The sequence below is a fragment of the Spermophilus citellus genome (genome assembly GCF_964194105.1).
Source record: "Spermophilus citellus genome assembly, chromosome: 4".
In the NCBI taxonomy this organism is placed as follows: Eukaryota; Metazoa; Chordata; class Mammalia; order Rodentia; family Sciuridae; genus Spermophilus; species Spermophilus citellus.
Window position 1 is genome coordinate 87,008,954 of NC_138185.1, and position 13,834 is coordinate 87,022,787.

Consider the following 13,834-nt stretch of genomic DNA (forward strand, 5'->3'; position numbering starts at 1 on the left):
TTAATTTTTAGGTTTCACTCTGTTTTCTCCTATATGGATACATGTAGTTGGAACTCTAAATCAAACACGGTTTGTGCTAGCACTTGGAAACTTGACACAATAAAGTAGTTCCAAGTTCTATCTCTATGGTTTGTTTCCTACTGATGTAGCCCTAAGCAGAGACTGGCGCAAATCACTTTCATGGAAAGGGGTTGCCAAGCTTCCAAAAAACTACGAGTTTCCTGAAATCTCAGCACACATTTTTTCACCCAATCTTGATGACTCTTTCAGGTAATGATCAGTACCCCAATCCCACTTGGCTCACCTAATTTCATTTTTCTAGGTTAAACCGTTCGTTGGCAGTAACAGTTTTAATTTTTAGGTTTCACTCTGTTTTCTCCTATATGGATACATGTAGTTGGAACTCTAAATCAAACACGGATTGTGCTAGCTCTTTGAAACTTGACACTATAAAGTAGTTCCAAGTTTTATCACTATGGTTTGTGTCCTATTGATGTAGCCCTAAGCAGAGACTGGCACAAATCACTTTCATTGGAAGGGGTTGCCAAGCTTCCAAAAAACTACGAGTTTCCAGAAATGTCAAAACACATTTTTTCACCCAATCTGGGTGACACTTTCACGTAATGATCAGTTCCCGAATCCCACTTGGCTCACCAAATTTCGTTCTTCTAGGTTAAACCGTTCGTTGGCAGTAACAGTTTTAATTTTTAGGTTTCACTCTGTTTTCTCCTATATGGATACCTGTAGTTGGAACTCTAAATCAAACACGGTTTGTGCTAGTTCTTGAAAACTTGACACAATAAAGTGTTCGAAGTTCTATCTCTATGGTTTGTTTCCTATTGAGGTAGCCCTAAGCAGAGACCGGCGCAAATGACTTTCATGGAAAGGGGTTGCCTACCTTCCAAAAAACTAAGAGTTTCCTATAAATATCAGCAAACATTTTTTCTCCCAAACTTGATGACACTTTCAGGTAATGATCAGTACCCCAATCCCACTTGGCTCACCAAATTTCATTCTTCTAGGTTAAATCGTTTGTTGGCAGTAACAGTTTTAATTTTTAGGTTTCACTCTGTTTTCTCCTATATGGATACATGCAGTTGGAACTCTAAATCAAACACGGTTTGTGCTAGCTCTTTGAAACTTGACACAGTAATGTAGTTCCAAGTTCTATCTCTATGGTTTGTTTCCTATTGATGTAGCCCTAAGTAGAGACTGGCGCAAATCACTTTCATGGAAAGGGTTGCCAAGCTTCCAAAAAACTACGAGTTTCCTGAAATCTCAGCACACATGTTTTCACCCAATCTTGATGACATTTTCAGGTAATGATCAGTACCCCAATCCCACTTGGCTCACCAAATTTCGTTCTTCTAGGTATAACCGTTCGTTGACTGTAACAGTTTTAATTTTTAGGTTTCACTCTGTTTTCTCCTATATGGATACATATATTTGGAACTCTAAATCAAACACGGTTTGTGCTAGCTCTTTGAAACTTGACACAATAAAGTAGTTCCAAGTTCTATCTCTATGGTTTGTTTCCTATTGATGTAGCCCTAAGCAGAGACTGGCGCAAATCACTTTCCTGGAAATGGGTTGCCAAGCTTCCAAAAAACTACGATTTTCCTGAAGTCTTAGCACACATTTTTTCACCCAATCTTGATGACACTTTCAGGTAATGATCAGTACCCCAATCCCACTTGTCTCACCAAATTTCGTTCTTCTAGGTTAAACCGTTCATTGGCAGTAAGAGTTTTAATTTTTAGGTTTCTCTCTGTTTTCTCCTATATGGATACATGTAGTTGGAACTCTAAATCAACCACGGTTTGTGCTAGCTCTTGGAAACTTGACACAATAAAGTAGTTCCAAGTTCTATCTCCATGGTTTGTTTCCTATTGATGTAGCCCTAAGCAGAGACTGGCGCAAATCACTTTCATGGAAAGGGGTTGCCAAGCTTCCAAAAAACTACGAGTTTCCTCAAATCTCAGCACACATTTTTTGACCCAATCTTGATGACACTTTCAGGTAATGATCTGTACCCCAATCCCACTTGGCTCACCAAATTTCGTTCTTCTAGGTTAAACCGTTCGTTGGCAGTATCAGTTTTAATTTTTAGGTTTCACTCTGTTTTCTCCTATATGGATTCATGTAGTTGGAACTCTAAATAAAACACGGTTTGTGCTAGCTCTTGAAATCTTGACACAACAAAGTAGTTCCAAGTTCTATCACTATGGTTTGTTTCCTATTTAGGTATCCCTAAGCAGAGACCGGCGCAAATGACTTTCATGGAAAGGGGTTGCCTACCTTCCAAAAAACTACGAGTTTCCTGAAATGTCAGCACACATTTTTTTACCCAATCTTGATGACACTTTCAGGTAATGATCAGTACCCCAATCAAACTTGGCTCACCAAATTTTGTTCTAGGTTATACCGTTCGTTGGCCGTAACAGTTTTAATTTTTAGGTTTCAGGCTGTTTTCTCCTATATGGATACATGTAGTTGGAACTCTAAATCAAACACGGTTTGTGCTAGCTCTTGAAAACTTGACACAATAAAGTAGTTCCAAGTTGTATCACTATGGTTTGTTTCCTATTGATGTAGCCCTAAGCAGAGACCGGCGCAAATCACTTTCATGGAAAGGGGTTGCCAAGCTTCCAAAAACCTACTAGTTTTCTGAAATCTCAGCACACTTTTTTTCACCCAATCTTGATGACTCCTTCAGGTAATGATCAGTACCCCAATCCCACTTGGCTCCCCGAATTTCGTTCATCTAGGTTAAACCGTTCGTTGGCAGTAACAATTTTAATTTTTAGGTTTCACTCTGTTTTCTCCTATATGGATACATGTATTTGGAACTCTAAATCAAACACGGATTGTGCTACCTCTTTGAAACTTGACAGAATAAAGTAGTTCCAAGTTCTATCTCTATGGTTTGTTTCCTATTGATGTAGCCCTAAGCAGAGACTGGTGCATATCACTTTCATGGAAAGGGGTTGCCAAGCTTCAAAAAAAATACGAGTTTCCTGAAATCTCAGCACACATTTTTTCACCCAATCTGGATGACACTTTCAGGAAATGATCAGTACCCCAATCCCACTTGGCTCCCCTAATTTCGTTCTTCCAGGTTAAACCATTCGTTGGCAGTAACAGTTTTAACTTTTAGGTTACACTCTGTTTTCTCCTATATGGATACATGTAGTTGGAATTCTAAATCAAACACGGTTGGTGCTAGCTCTTAAAAACTTGACACAATATAGTAGTTCCAAGTTCTATCTCTATGGTTTGTTTCCTATTGAGGTACCCTAAGCAGAGACCGGCGCAAATGACTTTCATGGAAAGCGGTTGCCTACCTTCCAAAAAACTACGAGTTTCCTGAAATGTCAGCACACATTTTTTCACCCAATCTTGATGACACTTTCAGGTAATGATTAGTACCCCAATCAAACTTGGCTCACCAAATTTCGTTCTAGGTTATACCGTTCGTTGGCAGTAACAGTTTTAATTTTTAGGTTTCAGTCTGTTTTCTCCTATATGGATACATGTAGTTGGAACACTAAATCAAACACGGTTTGTGCTAGCTCTTGAAAACTTGACACAATAATGTAGTTCCAAGTTGTATCTCTATGGTTTGTTTCCTATTGATGTAGCCCTAAGCAGAGACTGGCGCAAATCACGTTCATGGAAAGGGGTTGCCAAGCTTCCAAAAAACAACGAGTTTCCTGAAATCTCAGCACACATTTTTTCACCCAATCTTGATGACACTTTCAGGTAATGATCAGTACCCCAACCCCACTGGGCTCACCAAATTTCATTCTTCTAGGTTTAACCGTTCATAGGCAGTAACAGTTTTAATTTTTAGGTTTCACTCTGTTTTCACCTATATGGATACATGTAGTTGGAACTCTAAATCTAACACGGTTTCTGCTAGCAATTTGAAACTTGACACAATAAAGTAGTTCCAAGTTCTATCTCTATGGTTTGTTTCCTATTGATGTAGCCCTAAGCAGAGACTGGCGCAAATCACTTTATGGAAAGGTTTGCCAAGGTTCCAAAAAACTACGAGTTTCCTGAAACCTCAGCACACATTTTTTCACCCAATCTTGATGACACTTTCAGGTAATGATCAGTACCCCAACCCCACTGGGCTCACCAAATTTCGTTCTTCTAGGTTAAACCGTTCATAGGCAGTAACAGTTTTAATTTTTAGGTTTCACTCTGTTTTCACCTATATGGATACATGCAGTTGGAACTCTAAATCAAACACGGTTTGTGCTAGCTATTTGAAACTTGACACAATAAAGTAGTTCCAATTTCTATCTCTATGGTTTGTTTCCTATTGATATAGCCCTAAGCAGCGACCGGCTCAAATCACTTTCATGGAAAGGGGTTGCCAAGCTTCCAAAAAACTACGAGTTTCCTGAAATCTCAGCATACACTTTTTCACCCAATCTTGATGACACTTTCAGATAATGATCAGTACCCCAATCCCACTTGGCTTACCAAATTTTATTCTTCTAGGTTAAACCGTTCGTTGGCAGTATCAGTTTAAATTTTTAGGTTACACTCTGTTTTCTCCTATATAGATACATGTAGTTGGAACTCTAAATCAAACACGGTTTGTGCTACCTCTTGGAAACTTGACACAATATAGTAGTTCCAAGTGTATCTCTATGGTTTGTTTCCTATTGATGTGGTCCTAAGCAGAGACCGGCCCAAATCACTTTCATGGAAAGGGGTTGCCAAGCTTCCAAAATCTACGAGTTTCCTGAAATCTCAGCACACATTTTTTTCACTCAATCTTGATGACACTTTCAGGTAATGATCAGTACCCCAATCCCACTTGGCTTACCAAGATTCGTTCTACTAGGTTAAACCGTTCGTTGGCAGTAACAGTTTTAATTTTAGGTTTCACTCTGTTTTCTCCTATATGGATACATGTAGTTGGAATTCTAAATCAAACACGGTTTGTGCTAGCTCTTGAAAACTTGACAAAATAAAGTAGTTCCAAGTTCTATCTCTATGGTTTGTTTCCTATTGATGTAGCCCTAAGAAGAGACCGGCGCAAATCACTTTCATGGAAAGGGGTTGCCAAGCTTCCAATAAACTACGTGTTTCCTGAAATTTCAGCACACATTTTTTCACCCAATCTTGATGACTCTTTCAGGAAATGATCAGTACCCCAATCCCACTTGGCTCCCCAAATTTCTTTCATCTAGGTTAAACCGTTCGTTGGCAGTAACAGTTTTAAATTTTAGGTTTCACTCTGTTTTCTCCTATATGGATACATGTAGTTGGAACTCTAAATCAAACACGGTTTGTGCTAGCTCTTTGAAACTTGACACAATAAAGTAGTTACAACTACTACCTCTATGGTTTGTTTCCTTTTGATGTAGCCCTAAGCAGAGACTGGCACAAATCACATTCATGGAAAGGGGTTGCCAAGCTTCCAAAAAACTACGAGTTTCCTGATATCTCAGCACACATTTTTTCACCCAATCCTGATGACACTTTCAGGTAATGATCAGTACCCCAATCAAAATTGGCTCACCAAATTTCGTTCTTCTAGGTTAAACCGTTCGTTGGCAGTAACAGTTTTAATTTTTAGGTTTCACTCTGTTTTCTCCTACATGGATACCTGTAGTTGGAACTCTAAATCAAACACGGTCTGTGCTAGCTCTTTAAAACTTGACACAATAAAATAGTTCCAATTCCTATCTCTATGGTTTGTTTCCTATTGATGTAGCCCTACACAGAGACGGGCGCTAATCACTTTCATGGAAAGGGGTTGCCAAGCTTCCAAAAAACTACGAGTTTCCTGAAATCTCAGCACACATTTTTTCAGCCAATCTGGATGACACTTTCAGGTAATGATCAGTACCCCAATCAAACTTGGCTCACCAAATTTCGTTCTTCTAGGTTAAACCATTCGTTGGCAGGAACAGTTTAAATTTTTAGGTTTCACTCTGTTTTCTCCTATATGGATACATGTAGTTGGAACTCTAAATCAAACACGGTTTGTGCTAGCTCTTTGAAACTTGAACAATAAATTAGTTCCAAGTTCTATCTCTATTCTTTGTTTCCTATTGATGTAGCCCTAAGCAGAGACTGGCGCAAATCACTTTCATGGTAAGGGTTGCCAAGCTTCCAAAAAACTACGAGTTTCCTGAAATCTCAGCACACATTTTTTCACCCAATCTTGATGACTCTTTCAGGTAATGATCAGTACCCCAATCCTACTTGGCTCACCTAATTTCATTTTTCTAGGTTAAACCGTTCGTTGGAAGTAACAGTTTTAATTTTTAGGTTTCACTCTGTTTTCTCCTATATGGATACATGTAGTTGGAACTCTAAATCAAACACGGTTTGTGCTAGCTCTTGGAAACTTGACACAATAAAGTAGTTCCAAGTTCTATCTCTATGGTTTGTTTCCTATTGATGTAGCCCTAAGCAGAGACTGGCGCAAATCACTTTCATGGAAAGGGTTGCCAAGCTTCCAAAAAACTACGAGTTTCCTGAAATCTCAGCACACATTTTTTCACCCAATCTTGATGACACTTTCAGGTAATGATCAGTACTCCAATCCCACTTGGCTCACCAAATTTCGTTCTTCTATGTTAAACCGTTCGTTGGCAGTAACAGTTTTAATTTTAGGTTTCACTGTTTTCTCCTATATGGATACATGTATTTGAAACTCTAAATCAAACAGGGCTTGTGCTAGCTCTTTGAAACTTGACACAATAGAGTAGTTCCAAGTTCTATCTCTATGGTTTTTTTCCTATTGACGTAGCCCTAAGCAAAGACCGAAGCAATTCACTTTCATGGAAAGGGGTTGCCAAGCTTCCAAAAAACTACGAGTTTCCTGAAATCTCAGCACATATTTTTTCACCCAATTTGATGACACTTTCAGGTAATGATTAGGACCCCAATCCCACTTGGCTCAGCAAATTTCGTTCTTCTAGGTTAAACCTTTCTTTGGCAGTAACAGTTTTATTTTTTTCGTTTCACTCTGTTTTCTCCTATATGGATACATGTAGTTGGAACTCTAAATCAAACACGGTTTGTGCTAGCTCTTTGAAACTTGACACAATAAAGTAGTTCCAAGTTCTGTCTCTATGGTTTTTTTCCTATTGATGTAGCCCTAAGCAGAGACTGGCACAAATCACTTTAATTGAAATGGGTTGCAAGCTTCCAAAATCTAAGAGTTTCCTGAAATCTCAGGACACATTTTTTCAGCCAATCTGGATGACACTTTCAGGTAATGATCAGTACCCCAATCCCACTTGGCTCACCAAATCTCATTCTTCTAGGTTAAATCGTTTGTTGGCAGTAACAGTTTTAATTTTTAGGTTTCACTCTGTTTTCTCCTATATGGATACATGTAGTTGGAACTCTAAATCAAACACGGTTTGTGCTAGCTCTTTGAAACTTGACACAATAAAGTAGTTCCAAGTTCTATCTCTATGGTTTGTTTCCTAATGATGTAGCCCTAAGCAGCGACCGGCTCAAATCACTTTCATGGAAAGGGGTTGCCAAGCTTCCAAAAAACAACGAGTTTCCTGAAATCTCAGCACACATTTTTTCACCCAATCTTGATGACACTTTCAGGTAATGATCAGTACCCCAACCCCACTGGGCTCACCAAATTTCATTCTTCTAGGTTTAACCGTTCATAGGCAGTAACAGTTTTAAATTTTAGGTTTCACTCTGTTTTCACCTATATGGATACATGCAGTTGGAACTCTAAATCAAACACGGTTTGTGCTAGCTATTTGAAACTTGACACAATAAAGTAGTTCCAAGTTCTATCTCTATGGTTTGTTTCCTATTGATATAGCCCTAAGCAGCGACCGGCTCAAATCACTTTCCTGGAAAGGGGTTGCCAAGCTTCCAAAATCTACGAGTTTCTTGAAATCTCAGCACACATTTTTTTCACTCAATCTTGATGACACTTTCCGGTAATGATCAGTACCCCAATCCCACTTGGCTTACCAAATTTCGTTCTCCTAGGTTAAACCGATCGTTGGCAGTAACAATTTTAATTTTTAGGTTCAATCAGTTTTCTCCTATATGGATACATGTAGTTGGAACTCTAAATCTAACACGGTTTCTGCTAGCAATTTGAAACTTGACACAATAAAGTAGTTCCAAGTTCTATCTCTATTCTTTGTTTCCTATTGATGTAGCCCTAAGCAGAGACTGGCGCAAATCACTTTCATGGAAAGGTTTGCCAAGCTTCCAAAAAACTACGAGTTTCCTGAAATCTCAGCACACATTTTTTCACCCAATCTTGATGACTCTTTCAGGTAATGATCAGTACCCCAATCCCACTTGGCTCACCTAATTTCATTTTTCTAGGTTAAACCGTTCGTTGGCAGTAACAGTTTTAATTTTTAGGTTTCACTCTGTTTTCTCCTATATGGATACATGTAGTTGGAACTCTAAATCAAACACGGTTTGTGCTAGCTCTTTGAAACTTGACACAATAAAGTAGTTCCAAGTTCTATCTCTATGGTTTGTTTCCTATTGATGTAGCCCTAAGCAGAGACTGGCGCAAATCACTTTCATGGAAAGGGTTGCCAAGCTTCCAAAAAACTACGAGTTTCCTGAAATCTCAGCACACTTTTTTTCACCCAATCTTGATGACACTTTCAGGTAATGATCAGTACTCCAATCCCACTTGGCTCACCAAATTTCGTTCTTCTATGTTAAACCGTTCGTTGGCAGTAACAGTTTTAATTTTAGGTTTCACTGTTTTCTCCTATATGGATACATGTATTTGAAACTCTAAATCAAACAGGGCTTGTGCTAGCTCTTTGAAACTTGACACAATAGAGTAGTTCCAAGATCTATCTCTATGGTTTTTTTCCTATTGACGTAGCCCTAAGCAAAGACCTAGGCAATTCACTTTCATGGAAAGGGGTTGCCAAGCTTCCAAAAAACTACGAGTTTCCTGAAATCTCAGCACATATTTTTTCACCCAATTTGATGACACTTTCAGGTAATGATTAGGACCCCAATCCCACTTGGCTCACCAAATTTCGTTCTTCTAGGTTAAACCTTTCTTTGGCAGTAACAGTTTTAATTTTTTGGTTTCACTCTGTTTTCTCCTATATGGATACATGTAGTTGGAACTCTAAATCAAACACGGTTTGTGCTAGCTCTTTGAAACTTGACACAATAATGTAGTTCCAAGTTCTGTCTCTATGGTTTGTTTCCTATTGATGTAGCCCTAAGCAGAGACTGGCGCAAATCACTTTAATTGAAAGGGGTTGCAAGCTTCCAAAATCTAAGTTTCCTGAAATCTCAGGACACATTTTTTCAGCCAATCTGGATGACACTTTCAGGTAATGATCAGTACCCCAATCCCACTTGGCTCACCAAATTTCGTTCTTCTAGGTTAAACGGTTCATTGGCAGTAACAATTTTAAATTTTAGGTTTCACTCTGTTTTCTCCTATATGAATACATGTAGTTGGAACTCTAAATCAAACACGGTTTGTGCTAGCTCTTTGAAACTTGAACAATAAATTAGTTCCAAGTTCTATCTCTATTCTTTGTTTCCTATTGATGTAGCCCTAAGCAGAGACTGGCGCAAATCACTTTAATTGAAAGGGGTTGCAAGCTTCCAAAATATAAGTTTCCTGAAATCTCAGGACACATTTTTTCAGCCAATCTGGATGACACTTTCAGGTAATGATCAGTACCCCAATCCCACTTGGCTCACCAAATTTCGTTCTTCTAGGTTAAACGGTTCATTGGCAGTAACAGTTTTAATTTTTAGGTTTCACTCTGTTTTCTCCTATATGGATACATGTAGTTGGAACTCTAAATCAAACACGGTTTGTGCTAGCTCTTTGAAACTTGAACAATAAATTAGTTCCAAGTTCTATCTCTATTCTTTGTTTCCTATTGATGTAGCCCTAAGCAGAGACTGGCGCAAATCACTTTCATGGTAAGGGTTGCCAAGCTTCCAAAAAACTACCAGTTTCCTGAAATCTCAGCACACATTTTTTCACCCAATCTTGATGACTCTTTCAGGTAATGATCAGTACCCCAATCCTACTTGGCTCACCTAATTTCATTTTTCTAGGTTAAACCGTTCGTTGGAAGTAACAGTTTTAATTTTTAGGTTTCACTCTGTTTTCTCCTATATGGATACATGTAGTTGGAACTCTAAATCAAACACGGTTTGTGCTAGCTCTTGGAAACTTGACACAATAAAGTAGTTCCAAGTTCTATCTCTATGGTTTGTTTCCTATTGATGTAGCCCTAAGCAGAGACTGGCGCAAATCACTTTCATGGAAAGGGTTGCCAAGCTTCCAAAAAACTACGAGTTTCCTGAAATCTCAGCACACATTTTTTCACCCAATCTTGATGACACTTTCAGGTAATGATCAGTACTCCAATCCCACTTGGCTCACCAAATTTCGTTCTTCTATGTTAAACCGTTCGTTGGCAGTAACAGTTTTAATTTTAGGTTTCACTGTTTTCTCCTATATGGATACATGTATTTGAAACTCTAAATCAAACAGGGCTTGTGCTAGCTCTTTGAAACTTGACACAATAGAGTAGTTCCAAGTTCTATCTCTATGGTTTTTTTCCTATTGACGTAGCCCTAAGCAAAGACCGAAGCAATTCACTTTCATGGAAAGGGGTTGCCAAGCTTCCAAAAAACTACGAGTTTCCTGAAATCTCAGCACATATTTTTTCACCCAATTTGATGACACTTTCAGGTAATGATTAGGACCCCAATCCCACTTGGCTCAGCAAATTTCGTTCTTCTAGGTTAAACCTTTCTTTAGCAGTAACAGTTTTATTTTTTTCGTTTCACTCTGTTTTCTCCTATATGGATACATGTAGTTGGAACTCTAAATCAAACACGGTTTGTGCTAGCTCTTTGAAACTTGACACAATAAAGTAGTTCCAAGTTCTGTCTCTATGGTTTTTTTCCTATTGATGTAGCCCTAAGCAGAGACTGGCACAAATCACTTTAATTGAAATGGGTTGCAAGCTTCCAAAATCTAAGAGTTTCCTGAAATCTCAGGACACATTTTTTCAGCCAATCTGGATGACACTTTCAGGTAATGATCAGTACCCCAATCCCACTTGGCTCACCAAATCTCATTCTTCTAGGTTAAATCGTTTGTTGGCAGTAACAGTTTTAATTTTTAGGTTTCACTCTGTTTTCTCCTATATGGATACATGTAGTTGGAACTCTAAATCAAACACGGTTTGTGCTAGCTCTTTGAAACTTGACACAATAAAGTAGTTCCAAGTTCTATCTCTATGGTTTGTTTCCTAATGATGTAGCCCTAAGCAGCGACCGGCTCAAATCACTTTCATGGAAAGGGGTTGCCAAGCTTCCAAAAAACAACGAGTTTCCTGAAATCTCAGCACACATTTTTTCACCCAATCTTGATGACACTTTCAGGTAATGATCAGTACCCCAACCCCACTGGGCTCACCAAATTTCATTCTTCTAGGTTTAACCGTTCATAGGCAGTAACAGTTTTAAATTTTAGGTTTCACTCTGTTTTCACCTATATGGATACATGCAGTTGGAACTCTAAATCAAACACGGTTTGTGCTAGCTATTTGAAACTTGACACAATAAAGTAGTTCCAAGTTCTATCTCTATGGTTTGTTTCCTATTGATATAGCCCTAAGCAGCGACCGGCTCAAATCACTTTCATGGAAAGGGGTTGCCAAGCTTCCAAAATCTACGAGTTTCTTGAAATCTCAGCACACATTTTTTTCACTCAATCTTGATGACACTTTCCGGTAATGATCAGTACCCCAATCCCACTTGGCTTACCAAATTTCGTTCTCCTAGGTTAAACCGATCGTTGGCAGTAACAATTTTAATTTTTAGGTTCAATCAGTTTTCTCCTATATGGATACATGTAGTTGGAACTCTAAATCTAACACGGTTTCTGCTAGCAATTTGAAACTTGACACAATAAAGTAGTTCCAAGTTCTATCTCTATTCTTTGTTTCCTATTGATGTAGCCCTAAGCAGAGACTGGCGCAAATCACTTTCATGGAAAGGTTTGCCAAGCTTCCAAAAAACTACGAGTTTCCTGAAATCTCAGCACACATTTTTTCACCCAATCTTGATGACTCTTTCAGGTAATGATCAGTACCCCAATCCCACTTGGCTCACCTAATTTCATTTTTCTAGGTTAAACCGTTCGTTGGCAGTAACAGTTTTAATTTTTAGGTTTCACTCTGTTTTCTCCTATATGGATACATGTAGTTGGAACTCTAAATCAAACACGGTTTGTGCTAGCTCTTTGAAACTTGACACAATAAAGTAGTTCCAAGTTCTATCTCTATGGTTTGTTTCCTATTGATGTAGCCCTAAGCAGAGACTGGCGCAAATCACTTTCATGGAAAGGGTTGCCAAGCTTCCAAAAAACTACGAGTTTCCTGAAATCTCAGCACACATTTTTTCACCCAATCTTGATGACACTTTCAGGTAATGATCAGTACTCCAATCCCACTTGGCTCACCAAATTTCGTTCTTCTATGTTAAACCGTTCGTTGGCAGTAACAGTTTTAATTTTAGGTTTCACTGTTTTCTCCTATATGGATACATGTATTTGAAACTCTAAATCAAACAGGGTTTGTGCTAGCTCTTTGAAACTTGACACAATAGAGTAGTTCCAAGATCTATCTCTATGGTTTTTTTCCTATTGACGTAGCCCTAAGCAAAGACCTAGGCAATTCACTTTCATGGAAAGGGGTTGCCAAGCTTCCAAAAAACTACGAGTTTCCTGAAATCTCAGCACATATTTTTTCACCCAATTTGATGACACTTTCAGGTAATGATTAGGACCCCAATCCCACTTGGCTCACCAAATTTCGTTCTTCTAGGTTAAACCTTTCTTTGGCAGTAACAGTTTTAATTTTTTGGTTTCACTATGTTTTCTCCTATATGGATACATGTAGTTGGAACTCTAAATCAAACACGGTTTGTGCTAGCTCTTTGAAACTTGACACAATAATGTAGTTCCAAGTTCTGTCTCTATGGTTTGTTTCCTATTGATGTAGCCCTAAGCAGAGACTGGCGCAAATCACTTTAATTGAAAGGGGTTGCAAGCTTCCAAAATCTAAGTTTCCTGAAATCTCAGGACACATTTTTTCAGCCAATCTGGATGACACTTTCAGGTAATGATCAGTACCCCAATCCCACTTGGCTCACCAAATTTCGTTCTTCTAGGTTAAACTGTTCATTGGCAGTAACAATTTTAAATTTTAGGTTTCACTCTGTTTTCTCCTATATGAATACATGTAGTTGGAACTCTAAATCAAACACGGTTTGTGCTAGCTCTTTGAAACTTGAACAATAAATTAGTTCCAAGTTCTATCTCTATTCTTTGTTTCCTATTGATGTAGCCCTAAGCAGAGACTGGCGCAAATCACTTTAATTGAAAGGGGTTGCAAGCTTCCAAAATATAAGTTTCCTGAAATCTCAGGACACATTTTTTCAGCCAATCTGGATGACACTTTCAGGTAATGATCAGTACCCCAATCCCACTTGGCTCACCAAATTTCGTTCTTCTAGGTTAAACGGTTCATTGGCAGTAACAGTTTTAATTTTTAGGTTTCACTCTGTTTTCTCCTATATGGATACATGTAGTTGGAACTCTAAATCAAACACGGTTTGTGCTAGCTCTTTGAAACTTGAACAATAAATTAGTTCCAAGTTCTATCTCTATTCTTTGTTTCCTATTGATGTAGCCCTAAGCAGAGACTGGCGCAAATCACTTTCATGGAAAGGGTTGCCAAGCTTCCAAAAAACTACGAGTTTCCTGAAATCTCAGCACACATTTTTTCAC